The following is a 15,389-nucleotide window of genomic DNA, read 5'->3' as shown; positions in this document are numbered from 1 at the left end:
CCAATATTTTGAATTAAAGAACCTCTACCCCAGACATCTGGGACCTTTAAGATTTAAGCATTTATTTTATCTGATTGTTATAGCACCATTGTATAAACTTGTAATCCTTGTTTTCTTACAGCACAATCTCTTTGCTAGTTATACATGCTTCCTATGAGTTTTTTGGTTCCTGCCACTTTGTGGTTGCCCATGGTTCTTTGAACCAAGGTTTGGTAGAATGCAGTGCTTCCTGGTGGCCTCTAGTATCACGAGTGGTTGACTGGCACTAACCCTTTGAGAATGGCTGGATTGTCTCTACCTCAGGGAAGTAACTGGTCTCTATCTCAGGGAGGGGCCACTGCTAGGCCAATTATGGGGGAAGTGTACCTCCTAAATCCTGTTTGTGCTGGAGCAAGTTCCAGTTCATTTATTTAAATATATTTAAATGGCTGTGGCTGAGTTTCACAATGATTTTTCTTGCCACTCTTCATAACATTCATTAAATTTGGCTGTGTTCTCTTTAATCAGCAATACAGTTGTCCATGTATTTGTTTCTAATTAATTTTATAAGTAAGAGTATAGGATAATAAAGCCATGGTTTAATTATAGTAGCCAAATACTTAATTAAGTTTGAGTCTATATAAGCACCCTGTGTTTTTTTTAATGGATAGAGAAAGGGATAGGGGTTGAAAAAGGGGGTGATATGTTTTATCCAGTTAAGTTGTCAGCCATGTACTCACCTCCTGATCCTTGTGGGTGGCTGATTCTTTTTTAACAGTGTGTTTCTGCACTGCAGGCACATCTGCTCTCCTTGAATGGGGTAGAGGGTGTGGAGGGTGCGCTCACCCTATGGGTGTAATGCTGAAGTAATAGTGTGTTGTAGTCTTTTGTGTTTGATGTGGAGTGATGGGGTGTAGGGAGGGAAGGGGGTCTAATGGACTGGAGGTGGTGGGTGAGGAAATGAAGACAGAGGCAGAAATGGGGGCCAAAGGGTTTATTGGAAATAAACAGTACTAATCCTGTTCGGTCCCAGGCACTCAGGTGGGGTGAGCGATCCACTTAGGGGTGTATGTGGGTGGAGACTGGGGAGGTGAGTGGACCCTTTTAGGGGGCTCCTTTCCATGCAGTTCAATAGACCGGCACGTTACCCCTGCTGGACCTTTGGTCAACAGTCTTAGGATGTCTCGGGGGGAGGGGGAGTGGTGGGTTGGCAGCGGGTCTGGCGGTTGTGGATGTACACCCTGGCGGCGTCCCGTGCAGGGGTATAAGTATCGGAGTCACTTACCTACCGGTAGGATTTGTTGGTGAAAAAGGCTTGGGCTGCTGGTAGCTGGTGTTAGAGTTTCCTCTTGTAGATGTGGTGTTGGATGGCTGCTGCGGTGTCAGCAGTTGGAGGTTGGAGGAAGCTCTGTGTGTGGTAGTGGCTTGCTGGTGCACTGTGGGGCTTGGTGCACTGCATTGCTGGTGTTCTGTTCCCGCTGCCAGGTGGGTGCCTGCTGGTGTGGATTGCTTAGGGATTGCTGCTGGACGAACAGCTGTGAGTGGAGCAGGTGTTGGTTGCTACCAGGGGGTGGTGCGTGGTCACCTTGGTCTAGCAGGTGGAGTGGTGATCAAGAGGGGTGTGCAGGGCTTTGCTAGGTGTGATGCCCAGCGCGACCCTGTGGGTGGTGGGTAGAGAGGGTTCTGGAAACAGCAAGGCTCGACCGAGTTCTCCGTGGGAATGAAGAGCTCTGGTGTAAGCTGGCTGTGGTGTCAGAATGTAGGGGGTCTCCGACATGTTTCAGCAGGGGCTCTGCCATCTGCTCTCCTTTCTGGCTGCATCTCTCCTCATTAATGCCGGGAGGAGCCGTGGCAGTGCAGAGCCTGCTGGGATATCACTGAACCACAGCCACATCTCTTCCTAGTATCCATGTGGAGAGAAGAAGACTGCAGGGAAACCAGATGTGTCAGCAGAAGCACACTGCTATATGAAAAGCTGCTATGGGGATCGAAGATTAGTGGCAAAGAAGGGGGGATGCTATGGTACGCTCCAAGGTCATGTTATGCCCCTGCAGTAATAAACAGTATAACTTTGAAATGTATAAATGGCCATACTATACCTTCTAGTCTATAGCTGTCAATCACACTTCCTGCACTTTCCATGTTTTTAAATAAACAAATTAGTTGTGGAGGAGAAGCAGTGAATATTCTAAACTGATGATATACTCACATATGATATGCAAAGGAGTCTCTGTAAGTGCTTAGGTTACTGATAATCCAGAGGCATCAATGACTTTTGGGATCTTAGGCCCTCAGTCAGAGCCATACGCTCTGAGCAGAGCACACGCTCTGAGTGAGGGCCACCCTCCATGAAAATGGAGCGTCCTCCTGGACGCTCGTATAGCTGTGGGTCACCACCCACAGGCTATACGAGCGTGCAGTTTGATGGCCACGATGGTCTTGACCATCGCGACCATCGAAACTGCGAGCCGGAGCCTGCGGTTGAGGTTTTCAACCGCAAGCTCCGGAGTGATTTTGGCTCTATCAGAGCCAAAATCACTCCCACTGACATCACTAGTGATGTCAGTGGGCCGGCTTCTAATGGGAGGCGTTCCCGTGGGAACGCCCCCGTCAGTGAGACACGCCCCCGGCACGCCTACCAAAGGGGGCGTGCTGTCAATCAACATCGACAGCACGCCCCCTTTGATCAGACACAACGAGCGAAGGACTTTCCATCGCTCGTTGCGTCTGGCGCATGCACACGACGGAGCTCCCTCCATCGTGCGCATGCTCAGTGCACACCATCGACCCACTTGCAAGCGGACAGCTGCTTGCGAGTGGCTCTGATTCAGGCCCTTAGTTTTATTCCTGTTACCTCTCTATGAAGATAGCTATTAATGAAGCTCAATAGTTGCTATTTGATTCATTTTTGCAGCAGCCAGGAAAAAAATCACATGAGACTGACTTAGATATATTAGCACTACCCATCTTAAGTCCTCTTTACTTTGATATAACAGCGAGTGATGAGTACAATGCATTCACAGTAGTGGTATCTTGCAGTTCAATTAGTGAAGTCTACTCACCAGCTTGACTATAAGTAATACAGAATCATTAAATTATCACTAGATTTACATAAACACATTGTTAGAAGAGGATCTCTCAGTGCTACTTCTGTTCATGGCCAACAGCCAGAGGGCTCTAGGACCCACCACACCTCTTTCATGAAGGTTTGGCCTTTGATCTGCACTAATGACCATGCATATCTTTATGACATGTCTTTCTCCATTGGCATCCATACTTATGAATCCTAGGCAAAATATTATGTTGTGAACTACTGCACATTTATCATGCATGTATTATTTCATAACAGTCTCTTGATAAGCAATATAATTAGTTATTTTTGGCCCACAGTGTTATATCATGTAGCGTAAAATGTCAGTAGCAATACTATAAAATGTATAAACACAATCTTGTTCATTAGTTTACACATAGGGAACAAATATAACTCTTGTTACTATTCTTAATTATTAGGTGTATTAATATCTTGCATTTGTACTAATGATACCAAAATATTTTTTGAGCTTTGTCTTGTTTTATTTAGCAACTTGTTTCTCATTTTTCTCTTTTGCCAACCTGATTTTTCAATTTGCAAGTTTTGTTAAGTTTCTTGTAACTCATAAACTAGACCCTGTCCTTTCTGATATCAATTTTCAAAATACTTTATTTATTTTTTAACTTTGAAGTGAGTCACTTTGGTTTCTTGTTTTGTTCCTTAGTACTTGTTCCCCAGCAGACTCAATTGGTAAGTGTTTATATTTGAAATCTCATAAAGATATTTTCATTAATGTTCTGAGTCTTTTCTTAAAAATATATCTCAATCTATTTGTGTCAAAGTTATGACCTTGGATACAGTATATCAAATCGCATTCTATCAAAAGTAATCCTCAAAGAAAGTGAGAAATATTTAACTTGCTCAAATGTTTACAAATACCACAGGTGGGCAACCACTGACAAACAAAACAGCTAGTACCATTTTGCATTAAAGAAAAAATCTTTATTATTTTTTAATACATGTACTATTTTTTTCAAGTACAATCTCCCTATTTAAAGAGTTGAAGAGTCTGGACACCCTTAGAGAGTTATACCCCTTTTACACCACAACAAATACCTGGGTTATTGCCGGGTTAACCAGGGTTGCTGCTTGGTGTAGAAGGGCAGGGATAGATTCCCAGGTTGAGTGACCCAACAATCCAACCTGGGTAGATTGCAGGCTTTAACACTGTAACGACCCGTGTAGACCTGTAGTGTATATGGGTAACCCAGGTCGTCTTACAGCATGGAGAGTTCAGGTTTTCTCGATGCTTGGATATGATTTCATCTCCACGAGCAGGCAGAAGAATCCCACTGCTCATGTGAATGCACCATAGTGTCAAAGGGGTCTGTTGAAGGTCTGACCCAGTTTAGAACCATGTTCCAAATCCCAGGCCAGACCAAGGACTTAGGTGTAAAAGGGGTGTATGAATAATGTCACATAGAGAGTCTTCACATTTATGTTCATCTATTATTTATCTGTCATATATTTATATATACTGGTTATGTCACCTTCAAGGCTATTTTTGTCTATTGTAAAAAAGTTCAATTTGGATGGTCTTTCTTTAAAATGCAACTATTTTATTCTCTTAAATAATAGGGTTCCCAAACTCTGTACCCTGTTGATTTCTGCCACATCCTTCTTTTATACAAGCAAATGCAGTGCCCCATTGTCACACGCCGGCCTGGAGACCCCAGAATCAGACCCCGTCGCTTACCTGTGCGGGCGCTGACCCACGCTGTCTTCCGGCTCCCGCGCTGTACGCTCCTTCCTCTTCTCCCAAGGCAGTCTCCGCTGTTGTCCTCTGGAGGGTCCCGCTGCTGTGCTGCTCCCACGCCGGCTCCTGCTGACCACTGGTCCCCGCTGACTACCTCCAGGAAGCGCTGTCCTCTGGTCCATGGGCGCAGCCATCTTGGATTGCCCATGTGACCCCACTACCACCAATGAGGAGCCTTCTCCTTCTCTCTCAGCCTGTCAGCTCCCAGTGTCCACTATAAAAGGATCCCCAATGCTCACACAAGTTGCCAGTGCAACTAGTTTCTTAGTTTAGCTAAGCAAGCCTTCCCACTGCGCTCCAGCTGCTCCACGTAGCCACTCAGCTACCAACGTCTACCCACGGCTATCCAGCTGCTCCACGTAGCCACTCAGCTACCAACGTCTACCCACGGCTATCCAACTGCTCCACGTAGCCACTCAGCTACCAACGTCTACCCTTGGCTATCCAGTCGCTCCACGTAGCCACACAGCTACCAACGTCTACCCACGGCTATCCAGCCACTCCACGTAGCCATTCAGCTACCAACATCTACCCACGGCTATCCAGCCGCTCCACGTAGCCACTCAGATACCAACGTCTACCCACGGCTATCCAGCCGCTCCACGTAGCCACTCAGCTACCAACGTCTACCCTCGGCTATCCAGCTGCTCCACGTAGCCACTCAGCTACCAACGTCTACCCACGGCTATCCAGCCGCTCCACATAGCTTCCTAGCTACCATGTTACTGCCGCATTCCGCAAACTCCTGTCAGTTCGCTGCACCCTCTCATGCGGAGAAACTTCATTAAGCCAAGTCTCCTCCAGCGAGCGTCTGCGCCAAGTAATACAGATCCAAGGCCCAGTCTGGGAACACAGCTCCTAAATTCCACACTTGTAACACCTATTTTCATGAGTGGAAAGTGATATATGGCACTAAAATTGAGTTTTCATCATATCTAACTTTCATTTTATGCATTCTAAAATTGTATTAGTCACAGTTGTATGAAGCTCAGAGAAGTTATTCAGGTTACTGTTACTCTAAATTTCATTGAATTTGCAAATTTGTCCAGATCCACCATAGAATCAGGTTAGTCACAATCATGGATTTTATAGCAGCCAATTTGTAAAAATCAACATTTAATACATATTTATCATTATATAAACAGCTAACAGCCCATTGGGAAATAATTATACCTATTTTTTTAAGTGGTAAAGATGTGATTACTGCTTTAATAAACTGATCTCTTGTATTTTAAATTGGTTTGGTATCATGTATCGACAGTCAAAATGTCAACATTGACGATGGCAACATTCATCACATAGACAATGATGAAATGTTGACATTTTAGAATTCGACATATCGTCCCTGCTGACCCAGAAATAACTTATCTCACTCTTTACGGCAGCAGCGAATCCAGCAAGGCTTCCATGTCCCAGCAGTTACAAAATTTAATTAAATACAATTTTTGTACCTATAATAGTAGTTCATCATTTTGTCATTGCCCCTGAAATATTTTTTTTTGTGTGTTTCTCCAGCTCCATACTACTTGCCAAATATTTTTAATTAAGCCAACTGATTGGCTACACCATTATATATAAGAAACTTCCAGGAAAAACACCAGTAATGCTCTGATCAAAAAGCCATTTAATGGCTGAAAAAATATATTAGCTGTTGATTCTGGAAGGACATTATGCTACCCGTACACTTGTATCCATTGTTTACAGCCAGTACTTTAGCTGCTCCAGTCAGTTATGCTGTTCATGCTGGAACTAAGTGTCCCAGCCCACATTTAAAGTTAGTTCATTTTCTAGAACTTTATTGGGAGGGCACACTGAAAACTATTATTGTCATTCTTTTCCCCGCTGACCGGGTGTGTAATTTACCACTTGTAACATTCTGAATAGGCTAGCCCAAAGAGTGTCATAGTGGTGGACCTGGTGGATTATTTTATTACACAGACAGACATTTAAAAACAATTCTCTCTTTTATGGTTAATAACCAGACTATAAGTTTTTCATTTGTAAGCTGATTTGGTGGTATATTCATGCCTGTATTGACTACAGTATTTCACTCCTGCCTTGATCTATTATTACCATTAACTGACTATTTAACTTTCAATGAGGTTTATTATTGTCTATACACACCTATATATGTCTATATTTATAGATTTTTTTAATTTATTTTTATGTATTTTTTTAATTTTAAGTTTTTATGTGTCAGATACTTAAATACTCTGTGCACATATGTTCTTCTATTAGCAGACTTATTCTGTGTTTTATCATTAATATTTTGATCATTGAACTGGGGTTCTGCAGCAGCAGCAGCATACAAGGGTGGTCTCAGCCACACATGCCCCTGTGACAGTGTGAGTTGATACATCAAGGATTGGGGAAAGGAGAGGAGATTTGAGCCAGGGGGTTACAGGCCAGCCAAATCAGAGGGGGAGAGATGAGAGGGGAAAGGGAACAATAAGAAAGAAAATTAGGAAGAGATGGGAGAGAACGCAAGATAAAGGAGTGAAAGAGCAAGAGATAAAACTAAAGGATGGAGGAGAGAGCACATTGGCCAAAGGAGAGCTGGGGGGAATATTGCTGTTTGTTGGGGGATGTGGATTGAGAGTCCTGGATGGAGAATTGTGCAGCCTCTGGTGTGACAGTAGAGACTATGGCGGGAGAGGACCTCCAAACCGAGTTCAGCAAAAGAGAAGGAATTGGATCAGCTGACAGCACTGAACCCCATGCAGTCAGCAGTCTTGAGGTTAGTGTTTATTTGTGCAAATGTTAACAGTTAAGATGGCTACACACTTCCAACCCAGTAATCCACAGACTGAGCGGCAGCATGGTAACACAATACACACTTACTGTACCAATATTTTACTAGATGTGTCTGTACTGACATCACAACTGGGCAGGCATTTACCCAGTTGAGATATCTGTCACCGGTGGATCCCTGCAGCCAGTGCACAGGCAGTCAGTGGGTCATACTTACACAGCCAGATGTGCCAATATATTTGCAAATATATTGGCATCAGCTGTGCTGAAGTGCAGATGCGATATGTTTGTGAATGACATCATTCACAGACATATAATTTTTACATACCCACCGATGCACTACAGATATTTTGGCCATTCAGTGGAATGAGCGATAAATCTGTCAGTGTGTACCCAGCTTTAGTTTTTCGCCAAGAACACATCCCCTTAATTCTTTCCAGTGCACCTTAGGCGCATGCAAAAGTCCTGCTAGGGGAGCTGAATACAATATTTTTGCATACCAAACTTATTGGGCTCAGGCTGACTCTGGTGCCATGACAGCCATGGTCTCATCCTCCTTCAGCAGCAGTGTGCTGTGCAGGGTAGGCACATCTGCTCTCCCAGTTGCCTCCACCCCTGGTTCTTCTCACTGACTGATACTGGGAGGAGGCATGTCCATGATCTTGGGATGTCCCAGCAAGTTCAGCACGGCATCAGTCAGTGAGAAGAGGAGAGATGGCGTCAACCAGTAGAGGACTTGTGTCTGACCTGTGCAGCACACTGCTGAAAGAGGATGCAACCACGGAGCAGAGGTAAGTCACAGATGGGCACTGGGGGAATCTGGAGTTGGAGCAGGACCTATGGGGGGCCGGTGAAATATTTAACTATGGGATCCCCCTACTGTAGGGATAGTTACACCCCTGAATGGTAAAATAAGTTTTGTATTAAATTGTTATTTTGGAGTTGAAATTTGACTGGATTATACCAAATTTAATTATGGGGCTTCACGTAGAATAACTGTTACCAAAGCCTAATTGCTGGAACTTTAAATGTATCTACATGGTGAACATGATGTGTCATTTTTCATAATTTATGTAAATTATTTTGCAACCTAATACTATGCTTGTTTGTTTTATAACCTTATATAATTTAGTGTTATCTGGACACTGAATTCTAGAACATTTTAAAAGATCATAAATGCACATATTAAGTGTTCAGTCTATTTTGTACCTGACTACTGAAACTAGTCTGAATATGATTTACAGTGCAATACTGATGCTGTTTTATATTGTAAAGCCAGTTTTTTACCCATTTCCATTTCTTTTATTTTTCCTGCAGTTTCCCTGTTGTATACCATTCTGTTAGATAGAATAGTAGCATCTGCTGTTAAAAACTCCAAATATATTATATCATTTGCACTACTAAAGTAGACTACATTTCTATTTTACCACCTCTGAAAATCATATTATGATTTAGAATGGTTCTGATCACAGTTGTTTAGGTTCTCCTTAGGGTTTTCTATGATAGATTATTACTTAATTTGTTGTCACATATTTTATGGAAATAATTGTATTAATAATTACTGTATTAAAGTAAATTGTATATATTCTTTTTATAGTACTATACTCAAGCAAGTATTGTACTATTATGAGCATACTACAGTATAAAATAGATTAAGTATTAAAGTAAAAGTTTATTTTCTTTTTAACTTCCATAGAATATCATAAAGTAGTTAAAAATCTGTACATCTATAAAATGTATTTATTTATATATATTTGGATATATAAAATAGCAAACAACAGCACTAGTAATTGTAACAGTGATCATTTTCCTTTCATGATAATTCAACTTAAAATGTATTCGTCAGATTTTACAATAGATAATGCATTCAAAGAAAACCATACAATATTTTCTGAAAACCCAAAAAACTAACTTACAACATCAACCATTAAACATGCTCACTCACTCTTAGCATAAATCCCTTATTAAAATATATTGTACTACAAATAGAAGTTACAGTTAACAACAGTAAGAAGCACATATATTCATCATGACAGATGGTTATTGGATAATTTGACATTTTTCTTTTATTTATAATTAGTACAGTGAAAAGTTAGCATACATGCTTGTGCATCCACCCCCTCTGCAACAGGCTTCATTGGCTGCCTATCCTCCTCAAAGTCCAGTTCAAATCCCTTGATCACTCATCCCCCTGGTGATTTCTATAAACACTCCCTACATTGACTGCTGCCTTAAATTCAACCTGGTTACCTCCTCATTTCTCCGTCAAAGCCTTTTGCTCCACCCCCTCCTGTGAAATTCACTCCCTATCCAAAACAAACTTTCTGCCAGTCTCACCAGCTTTAAATGTGCATTCAAAGCATTTCATTAAAGTCTACCAGCCCTCCTTTTAAATCTCAACTTAACACTCTGCTCTTGACCTGTCTTTCTTCCCAGTTCATTTTCCACCCCTCTCCTTTGTTTGTAAATTCTCATGGACTGGGCCCTCTTTCCTCCTCTTCTCTTTTTAGCACTATCTATGCCACTGATTCTTCTTGTCTTTTGTCTCCAAATCCGCTCAGTGCATCTAATTCTGTATGCTCGTCCTTACCTTGTATTAAGGCTCACAAGTTATGAAGTTACTCCAATCCCTTTTCTTTACCATTAGTTGACTTACAAGAAAATGTAGTGAGTAGCTTTACCCATGTCTGTGTTCTCATCCTACCTAATATGTAATTTTATTGTTGTATGTTGTTCCAAAGAATGTCAAGTTACACTGTAACTATTTATATTCCTTGCAGAGAACTGTGGAAACACTGTTGTGCCTTAAAAGTAGATAATGACGATGAGTATAATAATAATAATAATAATAATAATAATAATAGTAAGTAGAATTAGTAAGCTTCAGATAGATCTATATATAATTTTCAGTCAGATTGGCATTTTGGTAGCAGTTCATGAGACACTAATTCACATCTACAAGATAGCTTATTTTCTCTGTATTTTGAGTAGAGTGCGGTACTGTGTTGACCAGTATCTGAAATGAAGGATGATGTGAAGGTATTTATTTTTTAGATACAGACTGACACTACGTGGTAAATTTACTAAAGTGAGACTTTTTAGAAGTGGAGATGTTGCCCATAATAACCAATCAGATTCTACTTAACATTTAACTAGCACCTTCTAGAAGATAATAGCTAGAATCTGATTGGTTGCTATGGGCAACATCTCCATTTCTTAAAACTCTCACTTTAGTAAATATATCCCTGAGTGTCAAAATAATAACTATAATCAATAGGAAACCTTCTTGCAAATAACATATTTACATGAGCATATTTGCATTATTAAGCAACTGAATTTTTAATGTAAAAGGGCTCAATCAAAGTCAGAAGCTCTTCTAACCTTCACACTATTTCCCAGGCTCAGGATGCCATAGCCTCCAACATGTCTTTTGTTGCTAAACTCTTAAACTCTTCTGCATTCTTAATTATCTGTTATTGCCATTCACAGGATCATAGACAACAGGCTGTGATTAGAAGTTGAATAAGGGTGGGAAAGAGTGCAAACACATATTTAGCAGGTCAAACACACAGAATTACCTACAGCTTTATCATAAGAAAACATTTAATATTTTTTAGTAGTAGGTATGTTTCAGAAGCTCCGGATATAGGTTTTTAGTCGTAAAATGGAGGATGAGTCAATACACTAGTACACATACATTTTTACAAGAAAATGTATGGTTTTCTTTGACAATATTTAATGTGCAAGTATTTAAAATATCATATTACAGTTTCACAAGTCACTGTTCATCCTGTGTAACAAAAATAAATCATTAAAATGCCATATATAATGATCAATTATACAGAAAGTGATTAAGCCAATGGTATCTCAATGGATATCCATGTACGATTGCATATCTCCAATGCATGTGCATTGATATCTGTAACAAAAATGGCTTCTTAGTTTCAAATGCATAAACTATGTGGTCTCAAATTGATGTTCTAATAATCAGGATAAAAGTAGTGCTGACAGTGTATTTCTGGAGAATAAATCACTCTTGGTTTCCTGTAAAAGAAACCCTTTGCTTTGTCCATTTTTCCCTTGTGTTTTTAAGGTTCTATAATGATTTACAATTTTCTCAGAGTCAGGTGATTATCATGGCAACCAGATTCATATGACAAATGATGTAGTGAGCAGGCTTGTTTCAAATGCCAATCTTCTCCCTCTATGTATAGCCTTTCCTCTTTCCTCTGCAATCATGTGCTCACAGTAGGGCTCTGTGAATGAATGGATTTGACTCAGAGATTAGAATACATTCTCCTTAGAAGAGGCAACAACTGAATGCTTCCATGTGTTAGCCATTTTTGTACAGCTGCAGCCACAGAAAAAATGGTACATTAAGACATTGGAGAACATGAAAAAACCGCTTCAGTTTAATTGTAGAGAAAGGCAAAATGTGCTGTTTTAGAGATTTCAACTCGTCATTTTTATTCTAAAATAATTCTGTTTATGTTTTATGCAGACATCCACATCACAGCAATGAGGTGCATTATAGGCAAATCACCAAGATGAGAGGAAGCACAGATGAATGGTCAGTCTGCAAAGATAACTTTGTTTTCCCAAGCAAATTTGGTTATAGATTTTTATCAATGGGACATTTGTTATGCTCAATAATCATAGAGAGTTAATGAACACCCAATAACCACATTATGGTACAGTATCTCATGGCAGACTGAGGATAGTAGTTAGAATGAACAGGCTGAAGTACAATAATACATAGTCTGGGGTCACTGCTGGCAGCATACAGACAGTTAAAATATGGTCAGAGGTCAGGGCATGCCAAAACAAAGGTTTATTCTGAAACTAGAAAATGTTTAGGTAGGGGAGAACAGTGAAATCCAAAAGCAATCCGAGTCTGTGTACTACACAGAGATGCAGCAGCAGGGTAGCAGGAGACTATGACCAGCACAGGAGGGAAGAAAAGGAGGGTGTTTTTTTGTTTGCATCCAATGGAGAAAGGTCAACCATCCTCTCTTTGCACTCAATTGCAGCTGAATAACATAATATCAATGAGCTTCCTGGGTACCTAGCACCCAAGAATGTTTTTCTAAAATATAGCATCTGCAAAGAGCAAGCCAATATCTGTTGCATGTAAAAAGCTGGGACTTTGATTAACATGTATTTAATTAGTTGGTAGAAATGCACATAAAATACCCTTTTACTTATAAAGTACAACAGGAATGGTCAAACTGCTTCCCTTTTGAAGTATAGCAAGTAATTTTATATGGATAACAACACTACAGCAAACCAAAAAATAATCACAGGGAATGTCCCCATAAATGAACCATATCAACCACTTAAATTGCTTTCAATCAATTAATCTTTTCCATTTTAAACTTGTACAATATTTTCTCCTTTATCCAAATACCCCTTTTTATCTTGATATTACCTGAGAGAAACTGTGTAATTTTGTACTTATTATTTTCTAAACATAAATTACCTGTTTGTTCTTTTTTTAGACAGGGACCAAGGAAAACAAAACTTAGACTAACATATAAAAGATGGAAGAAGGTATGTGACTGTCCCTGTAACACTTTCACATATAAAGAAGAACCAGAGGTGTAACTAGAGTATTTGGCATCCAGGACAAGATGAAAAATGGCATTCCCTTAACTGTGTGCACAAGGGGCATGGCCACTGGAATATTGACATGCCACCATTTCTCGTAACATCAGTTTGAATCCCAGGTATGACTGTAGTTTAGATTATGGACAATATGAATAGTTAGAATTCATAGGCTTTTACTGTAGTAGCAGATGGCTCCATTGGTAAGGTGACTGCAAAGCATGAAGGTGCTAACTTCAAATCCTAGATCTGACTGTATTTTAGATTAATAATAATACTAAATAGCTTGATATAGTTAGAAATTGCAGTCTTCCCTTGTAAAGGCAGATGGATCATTGGTAAAGTGTCTGACTGCAAAGCATGAAGAGACAGGTTTAATTCCCAACTGTGACATTATTTTGAAATGTGAATATGACTGAAGGGGAGGAGATGTGATCAGATGCAGAGAGGATATGCCATGACTCAGAGAGCAGGAAGGTACATTGCCGATGGCAACTTCCAGATATATGCTGCACTGGCTGGTGGCGCCCCCTCTGCTGGACCTGCCATGGTGCCCAGGGCACGTGCCTGCTCAAATTCTCATAGTTACGCCACTAAGAAGAACACAATAAAAGCCAATCAGTAGGTGATATTCTAGATTTGTGCAGAGTGTAAAGTAACAATAGATAAGTACAGGGAGGGCGGCTCCAGTGGAGCGCAAGCTCCAGGCGCCGCAGGTGTCCTGAGGCGCCGCGCGCTGCTGTGTACCCGGCAGCTGTCTTAGCTGACAACCTGCTGGGTACCAGCATTGAACTGTGAGCACTGGCCTCTGAAATGATCAGAGGCTAAGGAAGCCTCTGATCACTTCAGAGGCCAGCGTTCCCAGTGATGCAGTGCGCAGGTGACGTCATAACATCTCCCGCACGCTAAGTAGCCAGCGTGGCCATGACTGCTGGATCTAGTTAGATCCAGTCAGGATGGCAGTGGAAAATAACAGCATGGACGACGGCCGCAATGGATCAGGTAAGTACTGGGGGGAGGGACAGAACTACAGGGGCACTACTGGAGGCACTGCATATGGGTACCTATACAGGGGGAACTGCATTAGGGCACCACTACAGGGGGCATTGCATATGGGCACCACTACAGGGGGGAACTGCATTTGGCACTACTACAGTATGGGGGGGCAGAACTACAGGGGCACAACTACTATGGGCACTGCATATGGGCACATATACAGGGGCACTGCATAAGGGCACCACTACAGGGGGCACTTTATATGAGCACCACAACAGGGGGCATTGCAAATGGGCACCACTACAGGGGGCATTGCATATGGGCATCATAACAGGGGGCATTGCATATGGGTACCACTACAGGGGGGTATTGCATATGGGCACTACTACAGGGGGCACAGTATTGGGGGCAGAACTACAGGGGCAAAATGACTGGGGGCACTGCATATGGGCACCACAACAGGGGGCATTGCATATGGGTACCACTATAAGAGGCACTGCATATGGGTACCACTACAAGGGGCACTGCATAAGGGCACCACTACAGGGGGCTGCCCCTAATCTTTATTTTTATTTCTCTTTTCTTTTAATCCCATATGGACCCACCTCTTCCCTGGAACACTTGAGGGGGGCGCCATAGCATGCACGTGCACCGGGCATCCTGGCTACATGCTTCTCCTCTGAGTGCAGGATGTAGTTGGCATCCCATGTACACAATGAACCCAACAGCTGCTATGCTAGTGATGAGTGTTTGGGTTAGGCACTAGGGGGAGGGTTAGGGTTAAGCTGCAGGTGGTGAAGTTTAGGGTAAGGCTGTGGGGGGACAGCTACGGTTAGGCTCTGTGATGGGAGGGTTAGGCTGTGGGAAAGGTGGGTTAGGGGTAGGGTTAGAATATTGCATGCATCGGGATTTCCACCATTGGGATTACACAGACAGGATTCTTACTGCCAGCATTATGAGCACCGGGATCGTATACCCAAACCAGAAGAACATGTTTTCAGGCACAAACACATAAGATAACCGAGGTTCAGATAGAACAGAGGGCACATAAACCCCTAGGCAGGGATGCGTGGGGTTAATAAAGTTACAGTAGGTAGGGGAGTGTTAGTGTTTTATGGTCAGGGTGTGGTTAATAGGAGTGTGGGTAGGTCAGCACTGTTACTCTGTCTCTTTGGAATCTGATCTCCCACCCTCCCTCCCACTTTTTCCTCT

Source organism: Taudactylus pleione, unplaced genomic scaffold, assembly GCF_031769625.1.
Source record: "Taudactylus pleione unplaced genomic scaffold, aTauple2 ptg001314l, whole genome shotgun sequence".
In the NCBI taxonomy this organism is placed as follows: Eukaryota; Metazoa; Chordata; class Amphibia; order Anura; family Myobatrachidae; genus Taudactylus; species Taudactylus pleione.
The sequence above is the reverse complement of the archived record's forward strand: the minus strand, read 5'-3'. Positions refer to the sequence as shown.